The sequence below is a fragment of the Enhydra lutris genome, unplaced genomic scaffold (assembly GCF_002288905.1).
Source record: "Enhydra lutris kenyoni isolate GAN:26980312 unplaced genomic scaffold, ASM228890v2 scaffoldscaffold293, whole genome shotgun sequence".
NCBI lineage: Eukaryota > Metazoa > Chordata > Mammalia > Carnivora > Mustelidae > Enhydra > Enhydra lutris.
The window spans coordinates 29911-40705 of record NW_019154377.1 but is presented as its reverse complement, the minus strand read 5'-3'; the positions used below and the strand labels follow the sequence as shown (position 1 = coordinate 40705).

Genomic DNA, 10795 nt, shown 5'->3' with positions numbered 1-10795 from the left:
AACCTTTTGTCTGTACTGTCATTTGCAAATATCTTCTCCTATTCCGTTGGTTGCCTCTTTGTTTTGTTGACTGTTTCCTTTGCTGTGCAGAAGCTTTTGATCTTGATGAAGTCCCAAAAGTTCATCTTCGCTTTTGTTTCCTTTGCCTTTGGAGACATATCTTGAAAGAAGTTGCTGTGGCTGATATCGAAAAGGTGACTGCCTATGTTCTCCTCGAGGATACTGATGGATTCCTGTCTCACGTTGAGGTCTTTTATCCATCTCGAGTTTATCTTTGTGTACGGTGTAAGAGGATGGTTGAGTTTCATTCTTCTACATATAGCTGTCCAGTTTTCCCAGCACCATTTATTGAAGAGACTGACTTTTTTGCACTGTATATTTTTTCCTGTTTTGTCGAAGATTATTTGACCATAGAGTTGAGGGTCCATATCTGGGCTCTCTACTCTTTCCACTGGTCTATGAGTCTGTTTTTATGCCAGTACCATGCTGTCTTGGTGATCACAGCTTTGTAGGAAAGCTTGAAATCAGGCAACGTGATGCCCCCAGTTTTGATTTTCTTTTTCAAAATTTCCTTAGCAATTTGGGGTCTCTTCTGATTCCATACAAATTTTAGGATTATTTGCTCCAGCTCTTTGAAAAATACCGGTGGAATTTTGATCGGAATGGCATTAAAAGTATAGATTGCTCTAGGCAGTATAGACATTTGAACAATGTTTATTCTTCCGATCCAAGAGCATGGAATGGTCTTCCATTTTTGTGTCTTCTTCAATTACTTTCATGAGTATTCTGTAGTTCCTCGAGTATAGATCTTTTACCTCTTTGGTTAGGTTTATTCCCAGTATCTTATGGTTCTTGGTGCTATAGTAAACGGAATCTATTCTCTAATTTCCCTTTCTGTATTTTCATTGTTAGTGTATAAGAAAGCCACTGATTTCTGTACATTGACTTTGTATCCTGCCATGTTACTGAATTGCTGTATGAGTTCTAGTAGTTTGGGGGTGGAGTCTTTTGGGTTTTCCATATAAAGTATCATCTGCGAAGAGAGAGAGTTTGACTTCTTCATTGCCAATTTGGATACGTTTTATTTCTCTTTGTTGTCTGGTTGCTGTTGCTAGGACCTCTAATACTATATTGAACAAGAGTGGTAAGAGTGGGCATCCTTGTCGTGTTCCTGATCTCAACGGGAAGGCTGCAAGCTGTTTCCCATTGAAGATCATATTTGCTGTGGGTTTTTCATAGATAGATTGTGCAAAGTTGAGGAATGTTCCCTCTATCCCTATACGTTGAAGCATTTTAATCAGGAACGAATGTTGGATTTTGTCAAATGCTTTTTCTGCATCAATTGAGAGGACCATGTGATTCTTCTCTCTTCTCTTATTTTTCTTCTATCACATGGATTGGTTTGAGAATGTTGAACCATCCTTGTAACCCAGGGATGAATCCCACCTGGTCATGGTGGATAATCTTTTTAATGTGCTGTTGGATCCTCTTTGCTAGGATCTTGTTGAGAATCTTAGCATCCGTATTCATCAGTGATATTGGTCTGAAATTCTCCTTTTTGGTGGGGTCTTTGCCTGGTTTGGGGATCAGGGCAATTATGGTTTCATAAAGAGAGTCTGGAAGTTTTCCTTCTGCTTCAATTTTTTTAAACAGCTTCAGGAGAATGGGTGTTATTTCTTCTTTGAAAGTCTGGTAGAATTCCCCAGGGAATCTGTCAGGTCCTGGGCTCTTGTTTTTTGGGAGGTTTTTGATCACTGCTTCAATATCATTACTAGATATCGTTCTGTTCAGGTTGTCAATTTCTCCCTGGTTCAATTTTGGGAGTTTATAGTTTTCCAGGAATGCACCCATTTCATCTACGTTGCTTAACTTATTGGCATATAACTGTTGATAATAACTTCTGATGATTGTTTCTATTTCCTTGGTGTTACTTTTGATCTCTCCCTTTTCATTCATAATTTTATCAATTTGAGCTTTCTCTCTTTTCTTTTGGGTTAGTGTGGCAATGGTTTATTGATCTTATTGATTCTTTCAAAAAACCAGCTTCTAGTTTCATTGATATGTTCTACTGTATCTCTAGTTTCTACCTCATTGATATCTGCTCTAACCTTGATAAGTTCCCTTCATGTGTGTGGAGTTGGTTTAATTTTTTGTTGATTCTCCAATTCTTTAAGGTGAAGAGATAGCTGGTGTATTCTGGATTTTTCAATTTTTTTGAGGGAGGCTTGGATGGCTATGTATTTTCCCCTTAGAACCGCCTTTGCCGTATCCCATAGGTTTTGGACTGAAGTGTCTTCATTCTCATTGGGTTCCATGATTTGCTTAAGTTCTTCTTTGATCTCCTGGTTGATCCAAGCATTCTTAAGCAAGGTGGTCTTTAGCTTCCAGTTGTTTGAGTTCCTTCCGAACTTTTCCTTGTGATTGAGCTCCAGTTTCAAAGCACTGTGATCTGAGAATATGTAGGGAATAATCTCAGCCTTTTGGTATTGGTTGAGCCCTGATTTGAGAACCAGTATGTGGTCTATTCCAGAGAAGGTTCCATGTGCACTTGAGAAGAATAAGTATTCTTTTGTTTTAGGGTGGAATGTTCTGTATATATCTATGAGGTCCATCTGGTCCAATGTGTCATTCAATGCTCTTGTTTCTTTATTGATTTTCTGCTTGGATGATCTGTCTATTACTGAGAGAGCCATGTTAAGATATCCTACTATTAATGTATTCATATCAATATGACTCTTTATCTTGATTAATAGTTTTCTTATGTAATTGGCTTCTCCCATATTGGGTGCATAGATATTTACAATTGTTAGATCATCATGGTGGATAGTCCCTTTAAGAATGATGTAGTATCTTTCTGTATCTCTGACTACAGTCTTAGGTTAAAATCTAGTTTATCTGTTATGAGAATTGCTATCCCAGCCTTCTTTTGAGGCCCATTGGCATGAAAGATGCTTGTCCATCCCTTCACTTTCAGTCTGGGTGTATGCTTAGGTTCAAAATGGGTCTCTGTAGACAACATATGGATATGTCCTGTCGTTTTATCCAATCTGCAACCCTGTGTCATTTTATGGGCGCATTTGGCCATTAACATCGAGAGTGATTATTGATAGATACATTTTTATTGACATCGTGTTGCCTTTGAAGTCTTTCTTTCTGTAGATTGTCTCTATATTTCTGTTCAATGCTATTCTTAGGATTTTTCCTCTTTCATAGAACCCCCCTTAATATTTCCTACAGTGTCGGCTTGGTGGTCACATACTCTTTTAAGCCTTGCCGGTCTTGGAAACTCTTTATCTCTCCATCCATTTTGAATGTCAGTCTTGCTGGATAAAGTATTCTTGGCTGCATGTTCTTCTCATTTAGTGCCCTGAATATAACTTGCCAGCCCTTTCTGGCTTGCCAGGTTTCTGTGGACAGGTCTGACGTTATTCTGATGGGCTTTCCTCTGTACATAAGGAGCTTCTTTGTCCTAGCTGCTTTCTAGAGATTGTATCTACACTTATGATTTCTCAATTTTACTATCAGGTGCCTTGATGTTGTTTTAGATTCTATGCTTGGGGGGAGCCCGTTCTGCCTCTAGTACATGAACGCTGTTTTAGATTCTATGCTTGGGGGGAGCCCGTTCTGCCTCCAGTACATGAACGCTGTTTCCATTCGCGAGATTGGGAAAATTTTCATGGAGAATTTGTTCCACTATATCTTCTAGACTTCTTTCTTTCTCCTCCCCTTCAGGGATTCCAATCATTCTGATGTTGGAATGTTTCATGGCGTCATTTATTTCCTTAATTCTGTTTTTGTGGTTTCTAAGCTGTTTGCTCCAGTCTTCCTCCTGGTCCTTTCTCTCTATCTCTTTGTCCTCCAGATCACTAATTCTATCTTCTGTCTCAGTTACTGTAGCTTTTAGAGAATTTAGGTTAGATTGGAACTCATTGAGAACATTATGAACATCATCCCTGGTTTTCAGTTCTGCCCTAACATTGTGAACATCATCCCTGGTGGCTTTCAATACTGTCCTTATCAATTCCATTTTGTCATCCATGGCTTTCTCCAACCTAGCTGTTGCCTGGATAATTGTTAGCCTGAATTCCCTTTCCGACATATTGTCTATGTCAATAGCCATTAGCTCTGTTGCAGAAGGCCCAGCCTCTGAATTTTTCTTCTGTTGGACAGTCCTCATCCTAGTCATTTTGGTGAGAGATGGCTGAATGGATGTAGCTGGATGTATCAACCGTGGTATACGCAAGGTGCACCCTGGAACAATCCTGAGAAATCAAGAGTCCCCACCCAAATGAAAGTAAAAAGAGAGAGAAAAAAGAAAAAAAAGAGAGAGAGGGAGAGAGAGACAGGAAAAAAAAAAAAGAAAGATAAAAGAGAAGTCCCAGCCCAAATGTGCCCCAAGTAAGATTTATGAGGTATACAAACAAAAAGACAAACAAAAAGACTGACAAAAGTAGATGACAAGAGAAAAAAATATATATATATATATATACACATATATACATACAAGACAAAAACAGAACCATGTCAAAAAGAACCCCAAGTATAAGATTTATATACTACCTGACAAACACAAATACACAGAAACACTGGCAGAAGAAAAAGATGGGAGAGTGGTTATAAATTCTCAGTGTGGGGAAGGAAGTTTATTTTGATTTTTCCTAGATATACCTTGATATCTTTGTTAAGGGACTCAACTTTCCTAGGATAAAGGGGGATTAAAAATTGGTTTACCTATAGGGGTAACATTGATTGGGGAAAGGGGACTACCTTGAAGTTTAACTTTATATGACTAATAAAGAATAAAAATTAAAAAAAGAATAAACTAAACTAAAATTTTTAAAAAATTAAAAAATAAGAAAGTAAAAGAAAAACACGGGTATATGTATCAAAAAGTTCAGGTTAAAAAGCTATTATGGAATTTGATGTACTGGACATTTCACTGTGATGGTAAATATGTTTAAAAAAAGTATCTATAAAAAAACGAACCAGAACAGTGGGAACGAATTAAAAATAAAAGTTTTATCTATGAATTAGTGGTGGTTGTTCTCTTGTCTGTTTTGTTTGTTTGTTTGTTTTTTTCCATTTGGCTTTCTGGGGGAGGGGCTGGCTGCTTGCGTTTTCAGGCAGTGTTCCCTGAGTTAAGTCCTCCTGCCCCCCTCAAGTGGGTGGGCTCTGAGGAAACCGGTTTTTCAGGTTTTTGTTCTCTGGAGGTTTTTTGGTTGTTTGTTCCTTTGTTTTCTCTCGCCTTGACAGCTTTTGATGGTTTTTAGAGGTTTAGAGGAAAGCAAACTGCACCCAGACCTCCCTCTCAGAAAGAAGCCTCAGTGTGTTCCTCTCTGGGTGCTCCAGAGCACATAAATTCTCCCTTGGCTGCTGGCAGAGCATGGTCCCACTTGCGGTCCCTGGAGATGCAGGAACTCTTGCTTGTACCCAAAACCACGACAGCGGCCGCTGTCTGGGCAGCTCCAGACCGCCAGAGAGGTTCCAACCAGCAATCACACACTGAGATTTTCCCACTGGCTCGGGCTGGGAGTGCTCAGACTTTCCAGGTCCGAGTGTGCTGGGCTGGCACCTGCGTGCACCTCTCTCAGGGGAGGGTGTGAGGCGTGACTCAGACTCTGGTAGTACGGTGCAGCGTGTGCCTGGGGAATACAAAAAGGCTGTGCTTCTGCCGGCAGGTTAGGCTCCCTGCCCCTCATGGGAGCCACACCCCATGCACTCTCAGGCAAGCTCGCAGCTCAGGGACAAAGACCTGGTTTCTTTGCCACACTCTCTCTGGCTCAGCGCGAGGGGTGGCTGTCCTGGGTCTGGGGACTTAAGCCCCTGTCCCTAACTGCCCCGATTCCCACAATTTCCCCCCATGATCCTTTGCTCTTTTTGAGTGCTTTCAACCAGACTCCAAGTTAATGCTGGTCCCCAGTCGCAGGGCACTCTCGTATTGGGGTATTACTTTCCATTGGGTCCCTTCTGGTGGCTCCCTCCCCCTTTTGTTTAACTTCTGATATCAGTCCGATGTTCCCACCCTGCTTTACCTGCCCACTGGTGTCTTCTGCTCCCGTAGAGATCCAGACATGTATAATTCTAATCTCAGGCTGATTTCATGGATGATCAGAGTTCTTTGGTAGGTAATCAGCTCACTTTAGGGTACAGGTTGAAATGGCGCCTCTTCCTAGTTCTCTGCCATCTTGTCTCTGGATGGGTTTTTGTTGTTGTTGTTGTTGTTTTTAAAGATGTATTTATTTATCTATTTCACAGAGAAAACAGAGAGAGCAAGCAGGGTGAGCAGCAGAGGGAGAGGGAGTAACAGGCTCCCCAATGAGCAGGGAGGGAGCCCAATGTGAGGCTTGATCCCAGGACCCTGGGTTCATGATCTGGGCTGAGGGAAGGTGCTTGACCAACTGAACCACACAGACACCCCAACAGCTCTTACTAAATCCCAAACCCGTCTACTATAACTATCTTGTTTTATACAATTTCCCATAGTTAGGAAAACAGCAGGGATAAGACAAGAGGAAGTACAGTGAGCAATCTTACCTGGAAAAAGTGTGTTCATTTTTGGGAAATCTGCCACACCATGCACGTGTGAAAAATGGTTCCTGCCATCCTGGCAGAGCCTTAGCTGATGGCAATACCCTTAAGCCAATTCACCAGGAACACACCTCCCAGGAAACAAGTTGCAGCTTTTATTCCTTGCAGCCAGAAAGCACACACCCCATGCTCTTTGGAAAAGGGTGCTGGAGAGAACCTATTGTAGATTGGAAATGCCCTTCACAGGGTCATTCATATTACAAGGGCTAGGGAACATCACATGAAGCTGAGGCACAGATTTTTACTGTGGTTTTTAAAATTTTTCTTAAGTCAACATCACCAAATAATTTATTTGGAATGATAATTAAAAGGACGTGTAACTGTTGACAAACGTATGTTTATTCTGATCCAGTTAGACAACTAATCTAGTCAGTTACCAAAGTAATTTCCCCTTATTTTTTCAGGACTGGAGCTTTTCAATGACTTCAAATTTTGAATCTTCATGTGTGAAGTCTGGAACGTAATCATGTCTGCTTGACCATACATTTGCTTAAGCTTAAAAAGCTCTCTCTCTCATAAGAAATAACACGGAGGACATGGGGAGATGGAGATGAGAAGGGAGTTGGGGAAATTGGAGGGGGAGATGAACCATGAGAGACTGTGGACTCAGAAAAACAATCTGAGGGTTTTGGAGGGGCAGGGAGTGGGAGGTTGGGTGAGTGTGGTGGTGGGTTTTATGGAGGGCACACATTGCATGGAGTATCGGGTGTGGTGCATAAGCAAGGGATTCTGGAACACTGAAAAGAAATTAAAAAAAATAAAAATTTTAAAAAATACTCGCTCAAGAGTACCTGGGGTGTCTGCATTCGGCTCAGGTCATGACCCCAACTCCTCAGATGGTGCCCCATATCAGTATCCCTACTCATCAGGGAGCCTGTATCTCCCTCTCCAGCTCTCCTGTGCTTGTGTTCCCTCTCTCGCTCACTCTCTCTCTATCATAAATAAATAAAATCTTAAAAAAAAAAAAATAAGCTCCCTAAGTCTTATTGGGGCTTTGGGCCAGTATTGGCCGGTCCTTTAGATGCCCATAGCTTCATTCTGTATCCCCTAATCCTGTCCATGAAGAGTTTCTGTATAGGATCAAGGTGCTCATTAATTGCCACTGCTGTAACACCAAAGTGGCTCCTCAATGAATGGAGACTGCAGACTGAATGAGAGCGGAGAAGCTAAATAGCCTTGGAAGAGTCACAGCTATTCTGTTACTTGAACTCAGTCCAGAGAAGCCAGAGCTTCCACTGAGGCCACATTCTACTTCCTGCCCTGGCTCCTAAGTCCTCTGGGCCTCGGTTTCCTCATGTGTAAGCTAAGATTGGTATTCACATTCTCCCAATTCCCTTCCTGCTCAGTTTCTGTGAGTGCATGAGGATCTGAGGTGCCCATTTAGTAGCTCTGGGGACTGCAGCTGAGACCTGACTTGGGCCCTTCTCTGTGTGTCCCCTGCAGGAGCCTGAGCCGGACCTAGACTGAAAACCGAGTATGGAGGGAGCAGATGGGAGACAGAACATCAGCAGGCTTGGGAGATGAGAATAACCCAAAGAAGGATAAGGCAACGGTGGGACAAGTGGTTGTCAATGGAGGTAAGAACAGGGACAAGTCGAGTTCAGAAAAATCAGGGGAAACTGAGGAATGCATACAGCAACAGCCATCTCTGCAAGGACCAGCCTGAGCTGACCACTGAGGATTAGGGTGTAACTTAGTCCACAGTGAGCATGTGCACTGCCAAGGAGCCCCATATGATGAATCAGGATTTCATTGTACTGCTGGGAAGCACCAGCTCCAAGAGGAGGAGGATGTGACCACGAGGTTCTTCCAGAGAACCCTAGCTTCAAGCTTGGAGCTGCCCACACGGTGGCTGTTTTCAAAGTAAGCTTGGGCTTAGGAGGATCAAGGATGCTTGGATAAGCGTTGGAGATGTCTATTCTTACTGCAGTGAGTTCTACCTAAGGTCAGGAAGGGTCAGGGTAGAGACCCTTCCATCTGAAGCCACATGATATTAATAAATTCTTTTTTTTTAAATTTTTTTTATCTTAAATGGTTTATTTGCCTAATACTTAAATTCATAACTAACCATCAATCGGGGAGATGAACACCTATTTCCCAACTCCCGCTCAATGCCATAGAGCGTAGGTGCACACACATTAACCCTTGGGCACTGCGTGTAAGGCAGAAACATCTAGAAAGACCTTCAGTTGAAGGAAGAAACTCTCCATCTCATGGAGCTGAGCCTGCCTCTCAGTGCATAGCTTGGCTTTTTGCTTTAAGGCCTCCACCTCTCCCTTGAGGATGTAACACTTCTCCTTCACCTGGAGGATTTCTGCCAAGGACTCCACATAGCTCAAGGCCTGGTTCTCCTGCACAAATTCCTCCCATTGCCCCTCCTCATTTCCTGCCATGAATTCAAAAACAAAGTGCTCAAACCCCTGGCCTATTTAATCTCCCAGGGTATGCTGTATTTTTTTTTTTTTTTTTGAGACCTCCCCACAAAATGAATAATGCAGAGAGAGCAGGCCACAAGGCCCTCAGGCTGAAGGACATTGAAAGTGAGAAGAGACTCAAATGCTCACTTCTCTGCAGAGGCGAAAAGCATGCAGTCATAGATTTTTGGGTCAAGTTGGTGTCCCATTGGCTTCTTCGTCCAGAGCTCTCCTGGGATGGAAGGCTCATGGTTTGGAAGCTGCCAGGTCCCCATGGCTTCATTGGACAAATCAGTGCAATGTTGAGCAGGTTTGGAGGTCTTGTAATGTGACGCCAGTTGGAAAGCCCTGTGTTTGAGTGCCCTGTACTCTTGGGAGAAGGAAGGATCTGTGTCCAAGGAAACATGCTGAACTCACTGTCCAGGGGCCTTCTTGGCCTAGTGCAGAGCTGCATTGTTGGTCTCCAGGTCCAAGGGCACCCAGCATACTGACCGTCAACCTTACTGTTTAGCCCATTAGAAAACATAGTTGTTCTCCATGTCCAAGGACACATGGGAAGCCTGTTGCCAAGGTGGCCATGTGGCCAAGCAGAGAGCTGGGTTGCTGATCTCTGGGTCCAGGGGCACATGGTGAGCCTCCTGTCTATGTGTCTGCTTGTCCTAGCCCAGATCTCATTTCTTGGGCTCAAGGTCCAAGGGCATACATTTAGCCCATTATCATGGTACCTCCTTAAGCCACCAGACAGCTGTTTTTGGTCTCCAGGTCCAAGGGCACTTGGTGAGCCTTTTGTCAAGGTGCCCCTTTGGCCAGGCAAAGAGCTGAGTTTTTGGTCTCAAGGTCCTAGGGCACATGGTAAGCCACATGTCTAGGTGTCTGCTTGGCTTAGCTCAGAGCTCTTTGGTTGGTCTCTAGGTCCATGGGCACATGGTGAGCCAGCTGTGCAGGTGCCAGCTTGGCCTAGTAGAGACGTGATTTTGTGGTTTCCAGGTCCATGGGTCCATGGTGAGGCAGCTGTGAAGTTGCCTGCTTGGCTTATCACAGAGCTGCATTTTTGGTCTCCAGGTCCAAGAGCACATGGTTAGCCCCCTGTCAACCTGCCTGCTTAGCCCATCAGACAGCTCGGTAGGTGTCCAGGTCCAAGAGTACATGGTAACCTGCAGTCCAGGTGCCTGTTTGGTGTAATAGAGAGCAGATTGGTTATTCTCCATGTCCAAGGGAACATGGGGACCTGGCTCTCCAGGCCTCACAGACCTCTCAATTGTTGGTCTCCTGATCCAAGGGCACATGGTGAGTGGGCTGTCCAGGTGCCTGCTTGGACTAGTGGAGAGCTGAGGTTTTGTACATTGGGTACCAAGGCCCATGTTAATGCTTTTGTTGAGCTGAATCATTTTCCCGATACACAGCTGGGATGCATGACTCCTGGTTTCTTCACACATGTCAAGCCTGTTCTCTTGAGCTTACTTGCCTTGTGCTCCATTGGGCTGGCCAACATGAGGTGTGGAGGCTCCTTACCCACCCAGTGTCTATGTGACTCATCTGTCCAATGTGAAATGGGATCAGAAGCCTCCCAGTCTTTGGGTTCCTGGCAGGTACTCTGTTCTGAGGTCTGAATTTCTCTTTGTTAGGCCTTGTTTGAGGATTGATGGTTTGTGGGTTCCGGGTTAGCCAGGTTTCTGGGGAATTATTTTGTCTGCTGCTGAGCTGTTTCAGACAGTCCATGGACTGAGGGCCATTGTTCCAATGACTAACACTGCATACAGAGATGTGGTGATTCCTTTTCCCAGTACCTACTT

The 10795-nt window shown here is 43.6% G+C and overlaps 1 pseudogene; it reads right to left on the bottom strand.

Annotated features, from left to right (window-relative positions):
- Positions 1-6988: 6988 nt before the first annotated feature.
- Positions 6989-10494, bottom strand: LOC111140245 (annotated as a pseudogene).
- Positions 10495-10795: the final 301 nt, after the last annotated feature.